This window comes from Gadus chalcogrammus, chromosome 12, assembly GCF_026213295.1.
Source record: "Gadus chalcogrammus isolate NIFS_2021 chromosome 12, NIFS_Gcha_1.0, whole genome shotgun sequence".
In the NCBI taxonomy this organism is placed as follows: Eukaryota; Metazoa; Chordata; class Actinopteri; order Gadiformes; family Gadidae; genus Gadus; species Gadus chalcogrammus.
In genome coordinates, this window is record NC_079423.1 from 6,046,237 (window position 1) to 6,069,256 (window position 23,020).

Here is a 23,020-nt window from a genome sequence, read left to right on the forward strand (position 1 = left end):
GCCTGGTTAGTACTTGGATGGTAGACCGCCTGGGAATACCAGGTGCTGTAAGCTTTTTCTTTTTCAATTCGAGCTCATTGACTCCGTGGCCTACCGTGGCGTACCGTGACCTGATGTTTACTGCCAACCGCTTTGGAGGATTTAAGCAACATACAAAAACTGACAACGTCTCTCAAAACTATTTTTGTGAAACATGAGGACAGTATAGTGATACTGCCAGCAGGGAGCACCAGAGAGCTGAACCGACTGTTGTACATTTCTTAAACTTTCACCAACACAAACACGCACGCTCACTTCAGATCATGGGAGGACGTCAAAAAATCACCACCCATTCTCTGACACTTTAACCGTTAACCTTGGTTCAAACATTTAACATCACACGCACACGCAGTGTATTTTAGATAATTAATGAATTCAGATGTCACAATGATCGTTTACATGGATAAGGAGTCCTACTGAATCAATTACTGCCGTTTATATCTAACTAATGATTGTTTTTGTAAAAGTGTAACGTCGAGCCTCAGCAGCTTTCTCACTCCTTATGTGCTACTGTATAAAACCTGGTTTTGCGCCTGCACTAATTGCTTACGGCCATACCACCCTGAACACGCCCGATCTCGTCTGGTCTCGGAAGCTAAGCAGGGTCGGGCCTGGTTAGTACTTGGATGGGAGACCGCCTGAGAATACCAGGTGCTGTAAGCTTTTTCTTTTTCAACTCGAGCTCGTTGCCTCCGTGGCCTACCGTGGCGTACCGTGACCTGATGTTTACTGCCAACTGCTTTGGAGGATTTAAGCAACATACAAAAACTGACAACGTCTCTCAAAACTATTTTTGTGAAACATGAGGACAGTATAGTGACACTGCCAGCAGGGAGCACCAGAGAGCTGAACCGACAGTTGTACATTTCTTAAACTTTCACCAACACAAACACGCACGCTCACTTCAGATCATGGGAGGACGTCAAAAAATCACCACCCATTCTCTGACACTTTAACCGTTAACCTTGGTTCAAACATTTAACATCACACGCACACGCAGTGTATTTCAGATAATTAATGAATTCAGATGTCACAATGATCGTTTACATGGATAAGGAGTCCTACTGAATCAATTACTGCCGTTTATATCTAACTAATGATTGTTTTTGTAAAAGTGTAACGTCAAGCCTCAGCAGCTTTCTCACTCCTTATGTGCTACTGTATAAAACCTGGTTTTGCGCCTGCACTAATTGCTTACGGCCATACCACCCTGAACACGCCCGATCTCGTCTGATCTCGGAAGCTAAGCAGGGTCGGGCCTGGTTAGTACTTGGATGGGTGAAAGCCTGGGAATACCAGGTGCTGTAAGCTTTTTCTTTTTCAACTCGAGCTCATTGACTCCGTGGCCTACCGTGGCGTACCGTGACCTGATGTTTACTGCCAACCGCTTTGGAGGATTTAAGCAACATACAAAAACTGACAACGTCTCTCAAAACTGTTTTTGTGAAACATGAGGACAGTATAGTGATACTGCCAGCAGGGAGCACCAGAGAGCTGAACCAACAGCTGTACATTTCTTAAACTTTCACCAACACAAACACGCACGCTCACTTCAGATCATGGGAGGACGTCAAAAAATCACCACCCATTCTCTGACACTTTAACCGTTAACCTTGGTTCAAACATTTAACATCACACGCACACGCAGTGTATTTCAGATAATTAATGAATTCAGATGTCACAATGATCGTTTACATGGATAAGGAGTCCTACTGAATCAATTACTGCCGTTTATATCTAACTAATGATTGTTTTTGTAAAAGTGTAACGTCAAGCCTCAGCAGCTTTCTCACTCCTTATGTGCTACTGTATAAAACCTGGTTTTGCGCCTGCACTAATTGCTTACGGCCATACCACACTGAACACGCCCGATCTCGTCTGATTTCGGAAGCTAAGCAGGGTCGGGCCTGGTTAGTACTTGGATGGTAGACCGCCTGGGAATACCAGGTGCTGTAAGCTTTTTCTTTTTCAATTCGAGCTCATTGACTCCGTGGCCTACCGTGGCGTACCGTGACCTGATGTTTACTGCCAACCGCTTTGGAGGATTTAAGCAACATACAAAAACTGACAACGTCTCTCAAAACTATTTTTGTGAAACATGAGGACAGTATAGTGATACTGCCAGCAGGGAGCACCAGAGAGCTGAACCGACTGTTGTACATTTCTTAAACTTTCACCAACACAAACACGCACGCTCACTTCAGATCATGGGAGGACGTCAAAAAATCACCACCCATTCTCTGACACTTTAACCGTTAACCTTGGTTCAAACATTTAACATCACACGCACACGCAGTGTATTTCAGATAATTAATGAATTCAGATGTCACAATGATCGTTTACATGGATAAGGAGTCCTACTGAATCAATTACTGCCGTTTATATCTAACTAATGATTGTTTTTGTAAGAGTGTAACGTCGAGCCTCAGCAGCTTTCTCACTCCTTATGTGCTACTGTATAAAACCTGGTTTTGCGCCTGCACTAATTGCTTTCGGCCATACCACCCTGAACACGCCCGATCTCGTCTGATCTCGGAAGCTAAGCAGGGTCGGGCCTGGTTAGTACTTGGATGGGAGACCGCCTGGGAATACCAGGTGCTGTAAGCTTTTTCTTTTTCAACTCGAGCTCATTGACTCCGTGGCGTACCGTGACCTGATGTTTACTGCCAACCGCTTTGGAGGATTTAAGCAACATACAAAAACTGACAACGTCTCTCAAAACTGTTTTTGTGAAACATGAGGACAGTATAGTGATACTGCCAGCAGGGAGCACCAGAGAGCTGAACCGACAGCTGTACATTTCTTAAACTTTCACCAACACAAACACGCACGCTCACTTCAGATCATGGGAGGACGTCAAAAAATCACCACCCATTCTCTGACACTTTAACCGTTAACCTTGGTTCAAACATTTAACATCACACGCACACGCAGTGTATTTCAGATAATTAATGAATTCAGATGTCACAATGATCGTTTACATGGATAAGGAGTCCTACTGAATCAATTACTGCCGTTTATATCTAACTAATGATTGTTTTTGTAAAAGTGTAACGTCAAGCCTCAGCAGCTTTCTCACTCCTTATGTGCTACTGTATAAAACCTGGTTTTGCGCCTGCACTAATTGCTAACGGCCATACCACACTGAACACGCCCGATCTCGTCTGATCTCGGAAGCTAAGCAGGGTCGGGCCTGGTTAGTACTTGGATGGTAGACCGCCTGGGAATACCAGGTGCTGTAAGCTTTTTCTTTTTCAATTCGAGCTCATTGACTCCGTGGCCTACCGTGGCGTACCGTGACCTGATGTTTACTGCCAACCGCTTTGGAGGATTTAAGCAACATACAAAAACTGACAACGTCTCTCAAAACTATTTTTGTGAAACATGAGGACAGTATAGTGATACTGCCAGCAGGGAGCACCAGAGAGCTGAACCGACAGTTGTACATTTCTTAAACTTTCACCAACACAAACACGCACGCTCACTTCAGATCATGGGAGGACGTCAAAAAATCACCACCCATTCTCTGACACTTTAACCGTTAACCTTGGTTCAAACATTTAACATCACACGCACACGCAGTGTATTTCAGATAATTAATGAATTCAGATGTCACAATGATCGTTTACATGGATAAGGAGTCCTACTGAATCAATTACTGCCGTTTATATCTAACTAATGATTTTTTTTGTAAGAGTGTAACGTCGAGCCTCAGCAGCTTTCTCACTCCTTATGTGCTACTGTATAAAACCTGGTTTTGCGCATGCACTAATTGCTTTCGGCCATACCACACTGAACACGCCCGATCTCTTCTGATCTCGGAAGCTAAGCAGGGTCGGGCCTGGTTAGTACTTGGATGGGAGACCGCCTGGGAATACCAGTGGGGTGTTCCACAAAGCCGGTTTTATCACATAACCGGGTAAGTTACCCCAGGGTTTGCTGTAACCCTAGGTTTTCCGTTCCAAAAGGTTCACGGTATGTTAGTTGCTATAGAAACATATGCTCTGAATCAAACCTGGTCTGACCAGGTTTTGCGCAGGTTAAGTTTGAAACATAACCCGGCTGTGGGTATTTCAACCGGCGTTCACCGCAGATTTCATGTGTTCACATTAGCTTGCCCTTTTTTTGAGAGAACTGCTGATATCGGAACGCAAACTATACGTGCAATCCACCGGGAGCGCTTGATAAGACCACGGCTCAACATCTTGGCATATCGGATGACTTTTTGCTGGAGTGGAGAGATCTAGATTCTCGCGCAAATCTTTAATATATTTAAATAGCCTTACATAGCCAACACTACCAATCGAGGACCTGGCCTCACTTCACTCCAGACTATTTGCGTAGCCCTCCGTTTTTTGCAAATGGTAGTTTTATCTAGGCTATAATGTTGGAGATGCTGAGCACATCACAGTCGTTTCAGATGACCCATCCAAGATTTGTATCGGCCTCCTATCATACAAAGAGCAATATTGTCTGAGTAGGCTACTATGCCGAGAGGCATTTACAACATAAAGTACAAAATAGTCCTAACGGACTTGCATCCACTGGAGAATGTTCGATCGTAGCCGGCGGCTTCATTACAAGCACTGATCCATCTTGATCTGTGAAGTTGATGAATTGTCACTTTTAGGTTTTCTACCTAGTTACCAAAAACCGTGCGCTGTGGCAAGCACACGGTTTGCATGTGTTACTTCGAAGGCAAAAAAAATCTAAAATACAAGAAAACACAAAAACCTACATTCAACCAGTGTGGGGTATGGCCCATGACTCTCTGAGGTGGTAGGTACCTCCAGGTAGGCTACCCCCTCCATGCCAGGGCGCCCTGAATTTATGTTTATTAACAGCTCCTCCACCGGGGTCAAGACAATTTGAGGGCCAGATCCAGTCTGCCGACTGTCAGCCTTTTCACGATTGGCTTAAAAAAAATGGCTTGTTTAAATTTATACCAATACGATGGTGGGAAAAGCTTACCAGTTTGTATGTTTTTTATACTTCATTTTTATACTTGATCCTCTGACCGCTTGGAAGCAATCAGAGTACATATTGTTTTAGAAGAAAGGGGTTATGTGGTAGGATCTTTAAGAATGCTTAACTGTCTGGGATATTTATATATTCATGGCCCAAATATTAAGGATCATGCTTTTGACATGTAACTAACGCATTTACGTGGTCAGCGATCCGCTGCCAGGCTTTGGCTCTCCGGGTTCCAGAGGTTTTAGCGTTCCCTTTTCTTGTGATAATGTCCTTCTCCTCGTCATAGCTCTCCAGGAGAACCTGGAGTTCCATTTCATTGAAATAAGCGGCCCGTTTCGCCATATCGATCAGGGTTTCCATGATCCATACATCACGTCTTTTTAAGTTTGGCGTGGACGCGCACAACCCTGTGTTAACCAACCCCGGGTTGATTGAACTAATGCATAACCGCTGCTGTGGAACCGAAAACTCTGGGTTGGTCGGCACAGGGTCAATCAACCTAGAGTTCAGCGTTAACTCAGTGTTTGTTAAACCTCCGTTCGTGGAACACCCCTCAGGTGCTGTAAGCTTTTTCTTTTTCAACTCGAGCTCATTGACTCCGTGGCGTACCGTGACCTGATGTTTACTGCCAACCGCTTTGGAGGATTTAAGCAACATACAAAAACTGACAACGTCTCTCAAAACTGTTTTTGTGAAACATGAGGACAGTATAGTGATACTGCCAGCAGGGAGCACCAGAGAGCTGAACCGACAGTTGTACATTTCTTAAACTTTCACCAACACAAACACGCACGCTCACTTCAGAGGGGTGTTCCACGAACGGAGGTTTAACAAACACTGAGTTAACGCTGAACTCTAGGTTGATTGACCCTGTGCCGACCAACCCAGAGTTTTCGGTTCCACAGCAGCGGTTATGCATTAGTTCAATCAACTCGGGGTTGGTTAACACAGGGTTGTGCGCGTCCACGCCAAACTTAAAAAGACGTGATGTATGGATCATGGAAACCCTGATCGATATGGCGAAACGGGCCGCTTATTTCAATGAAATGGAACTCCAGGTTCTCCTGGAGAGCTATGACGAGGAGAAGGACATTATCGCAAGAAAAGGGAACGCTAAAACCTCTGGAACCCGGTGAACCAAAGCCTGGCAGCGGATCGCTGAACGCGTAAATGCGTTAGTTACACGTCAAAAGCATGATCCTTAATATTTGAGCCATGAATATATAAATATCCCAGTTAAGCATTCTTAAAGATCCTACCACATAACCCCTTTCTTCTAAAGCAATATGTAGCCTACTCCAATTGCTTCCAAGCGGTCAGAGGATCAAGTATAAAAAAACATACAAACTGGTAAGCTTTTCCCACCATCGTATTGGTATAAATTTAAATAAGCCATTTTTTTAAGCCAATCGTGAAAAGGCCGGTACCTGGAGGTACCTACCACCTCAGAGAGTCATGGGCCATACCCCACACTGGTTGAATGTAGGTTTTTGTGTTTTCTTGTAGGCCTATTTTAGATTTTTTTTGCCTTCGAAGTAACACATGCAAACCGTGTGCTTGCCACAGCGCATACTATTCCAAATGTTTCTTTTTTTGGTAACTGGGTAGAAAACCTAAAAGTGACAATTCATCAACTTCACAGATCAAGATGGATCAGTGCTTGTAATGAAGCCGCCGGCTACGATCGAACATTCTCCAGTGGATGCAAGTCCGTTAGGACTATTTTATACTTTATGTTGTAAATGCCTCTCGGCATAGTACTCAGACAATATTGCTCTTTGTATGATGGGAGGCCGATACAAATCTTGGATGGGTCATCTGAAACGACTGGGATGTGCTCAGCATCTCCAGCATTATAGCCTAGATAAAACTACCATTTGAAAAAAACGGAGGGCTACGCAAATAGTCTGGAGTGAACTGAGGCCAGGTCCTCGATTGGTAGTGTTGGCTATGTAAGATTGTAAGGCTATTTAAATATATTAAAGATTTGCGCGAGAATCTATATCTCTCCACTCCAGCAAAAAGTCATCCAATATGCCAAGATGTCGAGCCGTGGTCTTATCAATCGCTCCCGGTGGATTGCACGTATAATTTGCGCTCTGATATCAGCAGTTCTCTCATCAAAAGGGCATGCCATTGTGAACACATGAAATCTGCGGTGAACGCCGGTTGAAATACCCAAAACCGGGTTGTGTTTCAAACTTAACCTGCGCAAAACCTGGTCCGACCAGGGCCCCGTTTCCCGAAAGCATCGTTAGCCTAAGTGGATCGTGAAGTGCGTCGTAAGGGCATCGTAGAGTTTTCACCGCGTTTCCCGAAAGCATCGTGGGGAACGAACGTCTTGAAAACGCTCGTAGCTAACGAGTACTCCAGGGGTGCTCGTAGGACGCTAAGAGCATCGTCAGCTATAGCCTCAGTGGCGACACCATCGGACATTCCGTCTATTGGATGCGTTTTATTAAAACGCATTGCGCCTTTATGTTCTTAGTTTGGTAATTAATAAAGATTATTAATTTATTTATTAATAAAGATGTTAAAATGGCCAAAATAAAACGGGACAGTCCAGAAAATGTTTGCGCAGGCAGGGCACTCAAAATGTGTGAGAGAAAGTGGGGGGATTTGTGCAGACTGACATAGGCTACTCATAAAACGTAGCATAAAATAATGTAAAAAATTAAATTAAATTAAAAAAAATTAAAATAAAGAAATAAAATAAATTATAAAAAACAAGCAAAGGAGCAGGCAAAAGGCTGGGATATGGTGGGGATTGGTCACGTTGACGGGAATGTTTAGTGACATGTGGGAGGGTGGAGGGGGTTAAAAAAAAGTCTCAATCACTCTTCGACGCGCATGAAAACCAGCCGCGTAGTTATGAGGGAGGCCGTCCTCACACCGATCTTCCTCGTCGTCATCGTCCTCAGCGTCCTCCGGTTCAAGCAATGCCACCCCAGCCTTAGCTGCAATGTTGTGCAACATAGCCGTCACACATATCACGGCGCATGACTTGGCCGGCGAAAACTGGAGCCCTCCGCCTGACTTGTGAAGGCATCTAAAATAGCGCAACTTCCACCTCCCGATCGTGCGCTCAACGATGCACCGGGCCAGACGGTGGGCTTCGTTGTATTCCTCATCAATACATACCTTACCCTATTTCCGGAGGGGCTTTTATAGCCAATCAAATTATCAATCAAGGAAACCTTTATGCGGAATCAGATTAAGTCGGCTCTCTTTGCTGCGCAAAGCATGTTTCAGAAATCAGCCCATTAAGATAAATGTAGTTGTCACACAAGCAATTTTTAATTTTTTGTCATATGGAATTATTTCAGGGGGGAAAATGCCGTGAAACGCACAGTGCATTCAGGATTAGGACTGATATATGTCGGTTTAAGCCTAATCAATTGTGTTTTAATGTCTTGCTATAGCATTCATCTAATTGCAGTCTATTTTTTTCGGAGGCTACTCTGCTGTTGTCCTTGATGGGGATTTATTTTAACCCTTTTTAACACAATTTTCCTGCGACATTCCTGCGTCTCCCCCTCCTACGGAGCCCATTTCAGCACCGTGTCAGTAGACAGTTACAATCCTACGACGTCGTGAGTGCAGCGAATGCGCGTTCACGTTAAGAGGAGTTTCGGGAAACGCTCCAAAGAAATTGACGATGGATCGCAAGATCCATCGTGAGAATGATCGTACGAGCGTGGATCCATCGTTATCGGGAAACGGGGCCCAGGTTTGATTCAGAGCATATGTTGCTATAGCAACTAACATACCGTGATCCTTTTGGAACGGAAAACCTAGGGTTACAGCAAACCCTGGGTTAACTTACCCGGTTATGTGATAAAACCGGCTTTGTGGAACACCCCACAGATCATGGGAGGACGTCAAAAAATCACCACCCATTCTCTGACACTTTAACCGTTAACCTTGGTTCAAACATTTAACATCACACGCACACGCAGTGTATTTCAGATAATTAATGAATTCAGATGTCACAATGATCGTTTACATGGATAAGGAGTCCTACTGAATCAATTACTGCCGTTTATATCTAACTAATGATTGTTTTTGTAAAAGTGTAACGTCGAGCCTCAGCAGCTTTCTCACTCCTTATGTGCTACTGTATAAAACCTGGTTTTGCGCCTGCATTAATTGCTTACGGCCATAACACCCTGAACACGCACAATCTCGTCTGATCTCGGAAGCTAAGCAGGGTCGGGCCTGGTTAGTACTTGGATGGGAGACCGCCTGGGAATACCAGGTGCTGTAAGAGTTTTCTTTTTCAACTCGAGCTCATTGCCTCCGTGGCCTACCGTGACCTACCGTGACCTGATGTTTACTGCCAACCGCTTTGGAGGATTTAAGCAACATACAAAGCCTGACAACGTCTCTCAAAACTATTTTTGTGAAACATGAGGACAGTATAGTGATACTGCCAGCAGGGAGCACCAGAGAGCTGAAACGACAGTTGTACATTTCTTAAACTTTCACCAACACAAACACGCACGCTCACTTCAGATCATGGGAGGACGTCAAAAAATCACCACCCATTCTCTGACACTTTAACCGTTAACCTTGGTTCAAACATTTAACATCACACGCACACACAGTGTATTTCAGATAATTAATGAATTCAGATGTCGCAATGATCGTTTACATGGATAAGTAGTCCTACTGAATCAATTACTGCCGTTTATATCTAACTAATGATTGTTTTTGTAAAAGTGTAACGTCGAGCCTCAGCAGCTTTCTCACTCCTTATGTGCTACTGTATAAAACCTGGTTTTGCGCCTGACCTAATTGCTTACGGCCATACCACCCTGAACACGCCCGATCTCGTCTGATCTCGGAAGCTAAATAGGGTCGGGCCTGTTTAGTACTTGGATGGGAGACCGCCTGGGAATACCAGGTGCTGTAAGCTTTTTCTTTTTCAACTCGAGCTCATTGACTCCGTGGCGTACCGTGACCTGATGTTGACTGCCAACCGCTTTGGAGGATTTAAGCAACATACAAAAACGGACAACGTCTCTCAAAACTGTTTTTGTGAAACATGAGGACAGTATAGTGATACTGCCAGCAGGGAGCAGCAGAGAGCTGAACCGACAGTTGTACATTTCTTAAACTTTCACCAACACAAACACGCACGCTCACTTCAGATCATGGGAGGACGTCAAAAAATCACCACCCATTCTCTGACACTTTAACCGTTAACCTTGGTTCAAATATTTAACATCACACGCACACGCAGTGTATTTCAGATAATTAATGAATTCAGATGTCACAATGATCGTTTACATAGATAAGGAGTCCTACTGAATCAATTACTGCCGTTTATATCTAACTAATGATTGTTTTTGTAAGAGTGTAACGTCGAGCCTCAGCAGCTTTCTCACTCCTTATGTGCTACTGTATAAAACCTGGTTTTGCGCCTGCACTAATTGCTTACGGCCATACCACCCTGAACACGCCCGATCTCGTCTGATCTCGGAAGCTAAGCAGGGTCGGGCCTTGTTAGTACTTGGATGGGAGACCGCCTGGGAATACCAGGTGCTGTAAGCTTTTCCTTTTTCAACTCGAGCTCATTGCCTCCGTGGCCTACCGTGACCTACCGTGACCTGATGTTTACTGCCAACCGCTTTGGAGGATTTAAGCAACATACAAAGACTGACAACGTCTCTCAAAACTGTTTTTGTGAAACATGAGGACAGTATAGTGATACTGCCAGCAGGGAGCACCAGAGAGCTGAACCGACAGTTGTACATTTCTTAAACTTTCACCAACAAAAACACGCACGCTCACTTCAGATCATGGGAGGACGTCAAAAAATCACCACCCATTCTCTGACACTTTAACCGTTAACCTTGGTTCAAACATTTAACATCACACGCACACGCAGTGTATTTCAGATAATTAATTAATTCAGATGTCACAATGATCGTTTACATAGATAAGGAGTCCTACTGAATCAATTACTGCCGTTTATATCTAACTAATGATTGTTTTTGTAAAAGTGTAACGTCGAGCCTCAGCAGCTTTCTCACTCCTTATGTGCTACTGTATAAAACCTGGTTTTGCGCCTGCACTAATTGCTTACGGCCATACCAACCTGAACACGCCCAATCTCGTCTGATCTCGGAAGCTAAGCAGGGTCGGGCCTGGTTAGTACTTGGATGGGAGACCGCCTGGGAATACCAGGTGCTGTAAGCTTTTTCTTTTTCAACTCGAGCTCATTGACTCCGTGGCGTACCGTGACCTGATGTTTACTGCCAACCGCTTTGGAGGATTTAAGCAACATACAAAAACTGACAACGTCTCTCAAAACTGTTTTTGTGAAACATGAGGACAGTATAGTGATACTGCCAGCAGGAAGCACCAGAGAGCTGAACCGACAGTTGTACATTTCTTAAACTTTCACCAACACAAACACGCACGCTCACTTCAGATCATGGGAGGACGTCAAAAAGTCACCACCCATTCTCTGACACTTTAACCGTTAACCTTGGTTCAAACATTTAACATCACACGCACACGCAGTGTATTTCAGATAATTAATGAATTCAGATGTCACAATGATCGTTTACATGGATAAGGAGTCCTACTGAATCAATTTTTTAATGCTTTCCAAATGCTTTTCAGAGCGCTAGAATCACTTTTCGACCAACAACGTGTTTTTGACCTTACATTGTTGATTTTGCTAAAAACTAATATATTCCACTTCGAAATAGTGGAGTATGGCCCAATAACCCTTTGGTAAGCTTTGTAACACGTTTGCATTGAAATTGACAGATATCAACATTTTTGTTTTTTACGCTTGCAAAATGCTTTTCAGAGCGCTAGAATCACTTTTTGACCAACAATGTGTCTTTAATCTTATATTGTTGATTCTACTCAAAACTAATGTATTCCACTTCCAAATAGTGGAGTATGGCCCTATAACCCTTTGGTAAGCTAAGTAACACATTTGCATTGAAATTGACAGAGATACCAACATTTCTTGTTTTTATGCGTTCCAAATGCTTTTCAGAGCGCTAGAATCACTTTTCGACCAACTACGTGTTTTTGACCTTACATTGTTGATTTTGCTCAAAACTAATATATTCCACTTCCAAATAGTGGAGTATGGCCCAATAACCCTTTGGTAAGCTTTGTAACACGTTTGCATTGAAATTGACAGAGATACCAACATTTCTTGTTTTTATACCTGCACAATTCTTTTCAGAGCGCTAGAATCACTTTTTGACCAACAATGTGTTTTCGACATGTTTTCTGAAATGAACAGAAAAATCAACATTTCTTGTTTTTATGCGTGCCAAATGCTTTTCAGAGCGCTAGAATCACTTTTTGACCAACAATGTGTCTTTAACCTTATATTGTTGATTTTGCTCAAAACTAATGTATTACACTTCCAAATAGTGGAGTATGGCCCTATAACCCTTTGATAAGCTTAGTAACACGTTTGCATTGAAATTGACAGATATCAACATTTTTGTTTTTTACGCTTGCAAAATGCTTTTCAGAGCGCTAGAATAACTTTTTGACCAACAATGTGTCTTTAATCTTATATTGTTGATTCTACTCAAAACTAATGTATTCCACTTCCAAATAGTGGAGTATGGCCCTATAACCCTTTGGTAAGCTAAGTAACACGTTTGCATTGAAATTGACAGAGATACCAACATTTCTTGTTTTTATGCGTGCCAAATGCTTTTCAGAGTGCTAGAATCACTTTTTGACCAACAATGTGTCTTTGACCTTATATTGTTGATTTTGCTCAAAACTAATGTATTCCCCTTCCAAATGGTGGAGTATGGCCCTATTACCCTTTGGTAAGCTTAGTCACACGTTTGCATTGAAATTGACAGAGATACCAACATTTATTGTTTTTATGCCGGCAAAATGCTTTTCAGAGCGCTAGAATCACTTTTTGACCAACAATGTGTTTTTGACTTGTTTTTCTGAAACGAATAGAGATATCAACATTTCTTGTTTTTATGCGTGCCAAATGCTTTTCAGAGCGCCAGAATCACTTTTTGACCAACAATGTGTTTTTAACCTTATATTGTTGATTTTGCTCAAAACTAATGTATTCCACTACCAAATAGTGGAGTATGGCCCTATAACCCTTTGGTAAGCTTAGTCACACGTTTGCATTGAAAATGACAGATATCAACATTTTTGGTTTTTACGCATGCAAAATGCTTTTCAGAGCGCTAGAATCACTTTTTGACCAACAATGTGTTCTCGACTTGTTTTCTGAAATGAACAGAAAAATCAACATTTCTTGTTTTAATGCGTGCCAAATGCTTTTCAGAGCGCTAAAATCACTTTTTGACCAACAATGTGTCTTTGACCTTATATTGTTGATTTTGCTCAAAACTAATGTATTCCCCTTCCAAATGGTGGAGTATGGCCCTATTACCCTTTGGTAAGCTTTGTAACACGTTTGCATTGAAATTGACAGAGATACCAACATTTCTTGTTTTTATACCACTATTCCACTTCCAAATAGTGGAGTATGGCCCTATAACCCTTTGGTAAGCTTAGTAACATGTTTGCATTGAAATTGACAGAGATACCAACATTTATTGTTTTTATGCCGGCAAAATGCTTTTCAGAGCGCTAGAATCACTTTTTGACCAACAATGTGTTTTTAACCTTATATTGTTGATTTTGCTCAAAACTAATGTATTCCACTACCAAATAGTGGAGTATGGCCCTATAACCCTTTGGTAAGCTTAGTCACACGTTTGCATTGAAAATGACAGATATCAACATTTTTGGTTTTTACGCATGCAAAATGCTTTTCAGAGCGCTAGAATCACTTTTTGACCAACAATGTGTTTTCGACTTGTTTTCTGAAATGAACAGAAAAATCAACATTTATTATTTTTATGCCGGCAAAATTCTTTTCAGAGCGCTTAGAATCACTTTTTGACCAACAATGTGTTTTTGACTTGTTTTTCTGAAACAAACAGAAATATCAACATTTCTTTATGCGTGCCAAATGTTTTTCAGAGCGCTAGAATCACTTTTTGACCAACAATGTGTCTTTGACCTTATATTGTTGATTTTGCTCAAAACTAATGTATTCCACTTCCAAATAGTGGAGTATGGCCCTATAACCCTTTGGTAAGCTTAATAACACGTTTGCATTGAAATTGACAGATATCAACATTTTTGGTTTTTACGCATGCAAAATGCTTTTCAGAGCGCTAGAATCACTTTTTGACCAACAATGTGTTATCGACTTGTTTTCTGAAATGAACAGAAAAATCAACATTTCTTGTTTTAATGCGTGCCAAATGCTTTTCAGAGCGCTAAAATCACTTTTTGACCAACAATGTGTCTTTGACCTTATATTGTTGATTTTGCTCAAAACTAATGTATTCCCCTTCCAAATGGTGGAGTATGGCCCTATTACCCTTTGGTAAGCTTTGTAACACGTTTGCATTGAAATTGACAGAGATACCAACATTTCTTGTTTTTATACCACTATTCCACTTCCAAATAGTGGAGTATGGCCCTATAACCCTTTGGTAAGCTTAATAACACGTTTGCATTGAAATTGACAGATATCAACATTTTTGGTTTTTACGCTTGCACAATTCTTTTCAGAGCGCTAGAATCACTTTTTGACCAACAATGTGTTTTCGACATGTTTTCTGAAATGAACAGAAAAATCAACATTTCTTGTTTTTATGCGTGCCAAATGCTTTTCAGAGCGCTAGAATCACTTTTTGACCAACAATGTGTCTTTGACCTTATATTGTTGATTTTGCTCAAAACTAATGTATTCCCCTTCCAAATGGTGGAGTATGGCCCTATTACCCTTTGGTAAGCTTAGTAACATGTTTGCATTGAAATTGACAGAGATACCAACATTTCTTGTTTTTATGCCGGCAAAATGCTTTTCAGAGCGCTAGAATCACTTTTTGACCAACAATGTGTTTTTAACCTTATATTGTTGATTTTGCTCAAAACTAATGTATTCCACTACCAAATAGTGGAGTATGGCCCTATAACCCTTTGGTAAGCTTAGTCACACGTTTGCATTGAAATTGACAGAGATACCAACATTTATTATTTTTATGCCGGCAAAATTCTTTTCAGAGCGCTTAGAATCACTTTTTGACCAACAATGTGTTTTTGACTTGTTTTTCTGAAACGAACAGAAATATCAACATTTCTTGTTTTTATGCGTGCCAAATGTTTTTCAGAGCGCTAGAATCACCTTTTGACCAACAATGTGTCTTTGACCTTATATTGTTGATTTTGCTCAAAACTAATGTATTCCACTTCCAAATAGTGGAGTATGGCCCTATAACCCTTTGGTAAGCTTAATAACACGTTTGCATTGAAATTGACAGATATCAACATTTTTGGTTTTTACGCTTGCAAAATGCTTTTCAGAGCGCTAGAATCACTTTTTGACCAACAATGTGTTTTCGACTTGTTTTCTGAAATGAACAGAAAAATCAACATTTCTTGTTTTTATGCGTGCCAAATGCTTTTCAGAGCACTAGAATCACTTTTTGACCAACAATGTGTCTTTGACCTTATATTGTTGATTTTGCTCAAAACTAATGTATTCCCCTTCCAAATGGTGGAGTATGGCCCTATTACCCTTTGGAAAGCTTAGTAACACGTTTGCATTGAAATTGACAGAGATACCAACATTTATTATTTTTATGCCGGCAAAATTCTTTTCAGAGCGCTTAGAATCACTTTTTGACCAACAATGTGTTTTTGACTTGTTTTTCTGAAACGAACAGAAATATCAACATTTCTTGTTTTTATGCGTGCCAAATGTTTTTCAGAGCGCTAGAATCACTTTTTGACCAACAATGTGTCTTTGACCTTATATTGTTGATTTTGCTCAAAACTAATGTATTCCACTTCCAAATAGTGGAGTATGGCCCTATAACCCTTTTGTAAGCTTAATAACACGTTTGCATTGTCCCACAAACTCGTCCGCTAATACAGCTGCCTGAGACAGTGACACCACTTTTTGCTCATTCAAGTATGTTACTATACGTTCTGATACACTATTCTTGAATTCCTCCAGCAGGACTAATTCTCGAAGAGAGGAAAAATTTGTAGTTTTAGTGGCGGTGCACCACCGATCAAACAAGGTGGTCTTCTCTCGAGCAAACTCCATGAAAGTACGATCAGGAGACTTTTTGCAACTCCTAAACTTTTGTCTATATGCCTCAGGCACTAACTCATACGCACGAAGAACATTGGTTTTAACAATTTCGTAATCTAGACTGTCAGAACGAAATGGACGCCAACACCTCTTGAGCTTTACCAGATAGTTTACACTGAAGCAAGAGGGGCCACACCTGTTTAGGCCACTGCATAGAAACTGCGATGCGTTCAAACACACCAAAATAAGAATCGATTTCCGATTCCCGGAACTGCGGAACCAAAGCCATTTGTTTAGTCACATCCAATGTGCCAAATGAGCTAGCTAGTGGAGAAGAGAGGGTGGTTTGGGTTGAACGTGCCGCACTTGCAGCCTCCAATTCCAACCTCCGTAGTTTCACCTCCTTCTCTGCCTCAATCCGTCGAATCTCCAGTTGGTGCTCACGCTCAGCTTGCCTCTCTCCACGCTCAGCCTCCCTCTCTCCACGCTCAGCCTCCATTTGCAAGCGGGCCAACCTTACTTTCAGACGGGCGTCCTGAGACGACATTGATAACGTAGGTGACAACGGATTAAAGCGTGGTAAGGTAGCGGGTGGCTTAGCCTCTGCCCCAGCCTGAATGTCCTCCCTGGCATCACTACAAGGAGAAGCCACATTCACACCAAGCACCTCCTTGCCCACCAGCATATCCACGACACACTCCTTAAGTCTCGCTTTGAGCAGGGTCCCCTGAACTGGAAACTCAAAATGAGCCGCTATGGCATATAAATCAGCCTTCCGGCATCTGTCAATTCGATCCATAGACGGATCAGCCAAAAAGACACCCAAATCAAAAGCCTCCATAACGAGCCCTACAAAAACAACTACTGCCTATCCTATACACACAAACCAGCTACACTATGTGCACACCTGCATCGAACACCTCACAGCCAGCCCGACGTGGAGTCCTACAATGAGGATCCTGGACGAGCCCCCAAATATGTTACGGCTCCAGGATGTTAGCTTGCTACGTCTAGGGGGGGGGGGGAGTAGGGGAACCATAACACATGTTACTGTTAGGCTGACTGGGAGAACAACAAAACAGGGCACAACAGCAAACTGGGTACATAAGTGTGTTTATTTAGCTAGCGATCCACCAAGGGGAATAGGGAACTATAAGCGGAGCCAAATTAAAGAAAACAAGATAAAGTGACAACTAACTAGTGCACACATACAACCTAGCTAATACATACAGAGGGTGGCCCCGCTTCTAACCTGATGTGATAACAGAGTAAATCTACGTGATGGTAGTGTAAACCCAAGGGTATCTTACCTATTCACCTAAACCCCTATGGCATCTTAAAAAAAATGTGTTACGGCTCCAGGATGTTAGCTTGCTACGTCTAGGGGGGGGGGGGAGTAGGGGAACCATAACACATGTTACTGTTAGGCTGACTGGGAGAACAACAAAACAGGGCACAACAGCAAACTGGGTACATAAGTGTGTTTATTTAGCTAGCGATCTACCAAGGGGAATAGGGAACTATAAGCGGAGCCAAATCAAAGAAAACAAGATAAAGTGACAACTAACTAGTGCACACATACAACCTAGCTAATACATACAGAGGGTGGCCCCGCTTCTAACCTGATGTGATAACAGAGTGAATCTACGTGATGGTAGTGTAAACCCAAGGGTATCTTACCTATTCACCGAAACCCCTATGGCATCTTACAAACAAAAGGCAACAGCACGACACAGCCAACACACATGCAGACAATGGCTTTTTCCATGGAGACAAACAGGTGCAAGTTATCAAGGCCTGATGACACTGATTGGCCAACAGACAGCTCCCAGATTGGACAGGGGGTTGGACGATGGTGGAGGAACAGCCAATGGTGTGAGACCTACAGAGAACGAGAGCGGAGACACAGGAAAACAACCACACACGTAACAACACGTTTGCATTGAAATTGACAGATATCAACATTTTTGGTTTTTACGCTTGCAAAATGCTTTTCAGAGCGCTAGAATCACTTTTTGACCAACAATGTGTCTTTGACCTTATATTGTTGATTTTGCTCAAAACTAATGTATTCCCCTTCCAAATGGTGGAGTATGGCCCTATTACCCTTTGGTAAGCTTAGTAACATGTTTGCATTGAAATTGACAGAGATACCAACATTTATTGTTTTTATGCCGGCAAAATGCTTTTCAGAGCGCAAGAATCACTTTTTGACCAACAATGTGTTTTCGACTTGTTTTCTGAAATGAACAGAAAAATCAACATTTCTTTTTTTTAATGCTTTCCAAATGCTTTTCAGAGCGCTAGAATCACTTTTCGACCAACAACGTGTTTTTGACCTTACATTGTTGATTTTGCTCAAAACTAATATATTCCACTTCCAAATAGTGGAGTATGGCCCAATAACCCTTTGGTAAGCTTTGTAACACGTTTGCATTGAAATTGACAGAGATACCAACATTTCTTGTTTTTATGCGTTCCAAATGCTTTTCAGAGCGCTAGAATCACTTTTCGACCAACAACGTGTTTTTGACCTTACATTGTTGATTTTGCTCAAAACTAATATATTCCCCTTCCAAATAGTGGAGTATGGCCCAATAACCCTTTGGAAAGCTTTGTAACACGTTTGCATTGAAATTGACAGAGATACCAACATTTCTTGTTTTTATACCTGCACAATTCTTTTCAGAGCGCTAGAATCACTTTTCGACCAACAACGTGTTTTTGACCTTACATTGTTGATTTTGCTCAAAACTAATATATTCCCCTTCCAAATAGTGGAGTATGGCCCAATAACCCTTTGGAAAGCTTTGTAACACGTTTGCATTGAAATTGACAGAGATACCAACATTTCTTGTTTTTATACCTGCACAATTCTTTTCAGAGCGCTAGAATCACTTTTTGACCAACAATGTGTTTTCGACATGTTTTCTGAAATGAACAGAAAAATCAACATTTCTTGTTTTTATGCGTGCCAAATGCTTTTCAGAGCGCGAGAATCACTTTTTGACCAACAATGTGTCTTTAACCTCATATTGTTGATTTTGCTCAAAACTAATGTATTCCACTACCAAATAGTGGAGTATGGCCCTATAACCCTTTGGTAAGCTTAGTAACACGTTTGCATTGAAATTGACAGAGATACCAACATTTATTGTTTTTATGCCGGTAAAATTCTTTTCAGAGCGCTTAGAATCACTTTTTGACCAACAATGTGTTTTCGACTTGTTTTCTGAAATGAACAGAAAAATCAACATTTCTTGTTTTTATGCGTGCCAAATGCTTTTCAGAGTGCTAGAATCACTTTTTGACCAACAATGTGTCTTTGACCTTATATTGTTGATTTTGCTCAAAACTAATGTATTCCACTTCCAAATAGTGGAGTATGGCCCTATAACCCTTTGGTAAGCTTAATAACACGTTTGCATTGAAATTGACAGATATCAACATTTTTGGTTTTTACGCTTGCAAAATGCTTTTCAGAGCGCTAGAATCACTTTTTGACCAACAATGTGTTTTCGACTTGTTTTCTGAAATGAACAGAAAAATCAACATTTCTTGTTTTTATGCGTTCCAAATGCTTTTCAGAGCGCTAGAATCACTTTTCGACCAACAACGTGTTTTTGACCTTACATTGTTGATTTTGCTCAAAACTAATATATTCCACTTCCAAATAGTGGAGTATGGCCCAATAACCCTTTGGTAAGCTTTGTAACACGTTTGCATTGAAATTGACAGAGATACCAACATTTCTTGTTTTTATACCTGCACAATTCTTTTCAGAGCGCTAGAATCACTTTTTGACCAACAATGTGTTTTCGACATGTTTTCTGAAATGAACAGAAAACTCAACATTTCTTGTTTTTATGCGTGCCAAATGCTTTTCAGAGTGCTAGAATCACTTTTTGACCAACAATGTGTCTTTGACCTTATATTGTTGATTTTGCTCAAAACTAATGTATTCCCCTTCCAAATGGTGGAGTATGGCCCTATTACCCTTTGGTAAGCTTTGTAACACGTTTGCATTGAAATTGACAGAGATACCAACATTTATTATTTTTATGCCTGCAAAATTCTTTTCAGAGCGCTTAGAATCACTTTTTGACCAACAATGTGTTTTTGACTTGTTTTTCTGAAACGAACAGAAATATCAACATTTCTTGTTTTTATGCGTGCCAAATGTTTTTCAGAGCGCTAGAATCACTTTTTGACCAACAATGTGTCTTTGACCTTATATTGTTGATTTTGCTCAAAACTAATGTATTCCACTTCCAATTAGTGGAGTATGGCCCTATAACCCTTTGGTAAGCTTAATAACACGTTTGCTTTGAAATTGACAGATATCAACATTTTTGGTTTTTACGCTTGCAAAATGCTTTTCAGAGCGCTAGAATCACTTTTTGACCAACAATGTGTTTTGGACTTGTTTTCTGAAATGAACAGAAAAATCAACATTTCTTGTTTTTATGCGTTCCAAATGCTTTTCAGAGCGCTAGAATCACTTTTCGACCAACAACGTGTTTTTGACCTTACATTGTTGATTTTGCTCAAAACTAATATATTCCACTTCCAAATAGTGGAGTATGGCCCAATAACCCTTTGGTAAGCTTTGTAACACGTTTGCATTGAAATTGACAGAGATACCAACATTTCTTGTTTTTATACCTGCACAATTCTTTTCAGAGCGCTAGAATGACTTTTTGACCAACAATGTGTTTTCGACATGTTTTCTGAAATGAACAGAAAAATCAACATTTCTTGTTTTTATGCGTGCCAAATGCTTTTCAGAGCGCTAGAATCACTTTTTGACCAACAATGTGTCTTTAACCTTATATTGTTGATTTTGCTCAAAACTAATGTATTACACTTCCAAATAGTGGAGTATGGCCCTATAACCCTTTGATAAGCTTAGTAACACGTTTGCATTGAAATTGACAGATATCAACATTTTTGTTTTTTACGCTTGCAAAATGCTTTTCAGAGCGCTAGAATCACTTTTTGACCAACAATGTGTCTTTAATCTTATATTGTTGATTCTACTCAAAACTAATGTATTCCACTTCCAAATAGTGGAGTATGGCCCTATAACCCTTTGGTAAGCTTAATAACACGTTTGCATTGAAATTGACAGATATCAACATTTTTGGTTTTTACGCTTGCAAAATGCTTTTCAGAGCGCTAGAATCACTTTTTGACCAACAATGTGTTTTGGACTTGTTGTCTGAAATGAACAGAAAAATCAACATTTCTTTTTTTTAATGCTTTCCAAATGCTTTTCAGAGCGCTAGAATCACTTTTTGACCAACAATGTGTTTTTAACCTTATATTGTTGATTTTGCTCAAAACTAATATATTCCACTTCCAAATAGTGGAGTATGGCCCAATAACCCTTTGGTAAGCTTTGTAACACGTTTGCATTGAAATTGACAGAGATACCAACATTTATTATTTTTATGCCGGCAAAATTCTTTTCAGAGCGCTTAGAATCACTTTTTGACCAACAACGTGTTTTTGACCTTACATTGTTGATTTTGCTCAAAACTAATATATTCCACTTCCAAATAGTGGAGTATGGCCCAATAACCCTTTGGTAAGCTTTGTAACACGTTTGCATTGAAATTGACAGAGATACCAACATTTCTTGTTTTTATACCTGCACAATTCTTTTCAGAGCGCTAGAATGACTTTTTGACCAACAATGTGTTTTCGACATGTTTTCTGAAATGAACAGAAAAATCAACATTTCTTGTTTTTATGCGTGCCAAATGCTTTTCAGAGCGCTAGAATCACTTTTTGACCAACAATGTGTCTTTAACCTTATATTGTTGATTTTGCTCAAAACTAATGTATTACACTTCCAAATAGTGGAGTGTGGCCCTATAACCCTTTGATAAGCTTAGTAACACGTTTGCATTGAAATTGACAGATATCAACATTTTTGTTTTTTACGCTTGCAAAATGCTTTTCAGAGCGCTAGAATCACTTTTTGACCAACAATGTGTCTTAAATCTTATATTGTTGATTCTACTCAAAACTAATGTATTCCACTTCCAAATAGTGGAGTATGGCCCTATAACCCTTTGATAAGCTTAGTAACACGTTTGCATTGAAATTGACAGAGATACCAACATTTCTTGTTTTTATGCGTTCCAAATGCTTTTCAGAGCGCTAGAATCACTTTTCGACCAACAACGTGTTTTTGACCTTACATTGTTGATTTTGCTCAAAACTAATATATTCCACTTCCAAATAGTGGAGTATGGCCCAATAACCCTTTGGTAAGCTTTGTAACACGTTTGCATTGAAATTGACAGAGATACCAACATTTCTTGTTTTTATACCTGCACAATTCTTTTCAGAGCGCTAGAATCACTTTTTGACCAACAATGTGTTTTCGACATGTTTTCTGAAATGAACAGAAAAATCAACATTTCTTGTTTTTATGCGTGCCAAATGCTTTTCAGAGCGCTAGAATCACTTTTTGACCAACAATGTGTCTTTAACCTTATATTGTTGATTTTGCTCAAAACTAATGTATTACACTTCCAAATAGTGGAGTATGGCCCTTTAACCCTTTGATAAGCTTAGTAACACGTTTGCATTGAAATTGACAGATATCAACATTTTTGTTTTTTACGCTTGCAAAATGCTTTTCAGAGCGCTAGAATCACTTTTTGACCAACAATGTGTCTTTAATCTTATATTGTTGATTCTACTCAAAACTAATGTATTCCACTTCCAAATAGTGGAGTATGGCCCTATAACCCTTTGGTAAGCTAAGTAACACGTTTGCATTGAAATTGACAGAGATACCAACATTTCTTGTTTTTATGCGTTCCAAATGCTTTTCAGAGCGCTAGAATC

At 40.7% G+C, this 23,020-nt stretch overlaps 9 non-coding genes and 2 pseudogenes across 9 annotated transcripts in view; all 11 read left to right on the plus strand.

Moving 5' to 3' along the window:
- Positions 1-54, plus strand: part of LOC130394894 (5S ribosomal RNA) — a 119-nt gene extending 65 nt beyond the window's left edge. Inside the window, exon 1 of the ribosomal RNA XR_008898008.1 lies at positions 1-54. This exon is cut by the window's left edge and continues 65 nt beyond it. This is a non-coding gene — a ribosomal RNA (5S ribosomal RNA).
- Positions 55-583: 529 nt separating this feature from the next.
- LOC130400286 (5S ribosomal RNA) lies at positions 584-702 on the plus strand. The gene has a single exon (XR_008902760.1). It is a non-coding gene; the product is annotated as a 5S ribosomal RNA (ribosomal RNA).
- Positions 703-1,231: 529 nt separating this feature from the next.
- Positions 1,232-1,350, plus strand: LOC130395119 (5S ribosomal RNA). Its single transcript, XR_008898212.1, has one exon. It is a non-coding gene; the product is annotated as a 5S ribosomal RNA (ribosomal RNA).
- A 529-nt stretch (positions 1,351-1,879) lies between these two features.
- LOC130394895 (5S ribosomal RNA) lies at positions 1,880-1,998 on the plus strand. Its single transcript, XR_008898009.1, has one exon. It is a non-coding gene; the product is annotated as a 5S ribosomal RNA (ribosomal RNA).
- A 529-nt stretch (positions 1,999-2,527) lies between these two features.
- On the plus strand, positions 2,528-2,646 carry LOC130400131 (5S ribosomal RNA). Its single transcript, XR_008902610.1, has one exon. It is a non-coding gene; the product is annotated as a 5S ribosomal RNA (ribosomal RNA).
- Positions 2,647-3,165: 519 nt separating this feature from the next.
- On the plus strand, positions 3,166-3,284 carry LOC130394667 (5S ribosomal RNA). The gene has a single exon (XR_008897803.1). It is a non-coding gene; the product is annotated as a 5S ribosomal RNA (ribosomal RNA).
- A 529-nt stretch (positions 3,285-3,813) lies between these two features.
- On the plus strand, positions 3,814-3,931 carry LOC130396227 (5S ribosomal RNA; annotated as a pseudogene).
- A 5,233-nt stretch (positions 3,932-9,164) lies between these two features.
- On the plus strand, positions 9,165-9,283 carry LOC130395980 (5S ribosomal RNA; annotated as a pseudogene).
- Positions 9,284-9,812: 529 nt separating this feature from the next.
- LOC130401242 (5S ribosomal RNA) lies at positions 9,813-9,931 on the plus strand. The gene has a single exon (XR_008903707.1). It is a non-coding gene; the product is annotated as a 5S ribosomal RNA (ribosomal RNA).
- Positions 9,932-10,450: 519 nt separating this feature from the next.
- Positions 10,451-10,569, plus strand: LOC130400845 (5S ribosomal RNA). Its single transcript, XR_008903316.1, has one exon. It is a non-coding gene; the product is annotated as a 5S ribosomal RNA (ribosomal RNA).
- Positions 10,570-11,098: 529 nt separating this feature from the next.
- On the plus strand, positions 11,099-11,217 carry LOC130394679 (5S ribosomal RNA). Its single transcript, XR_008897814.1, has one exon. It is a non-coding gene; the product is annotated as a 5S ribosomal RNA (ribosomal RNA).
- Positions 11,218-23,020: the final 11,803 nt, after the last annotated feature.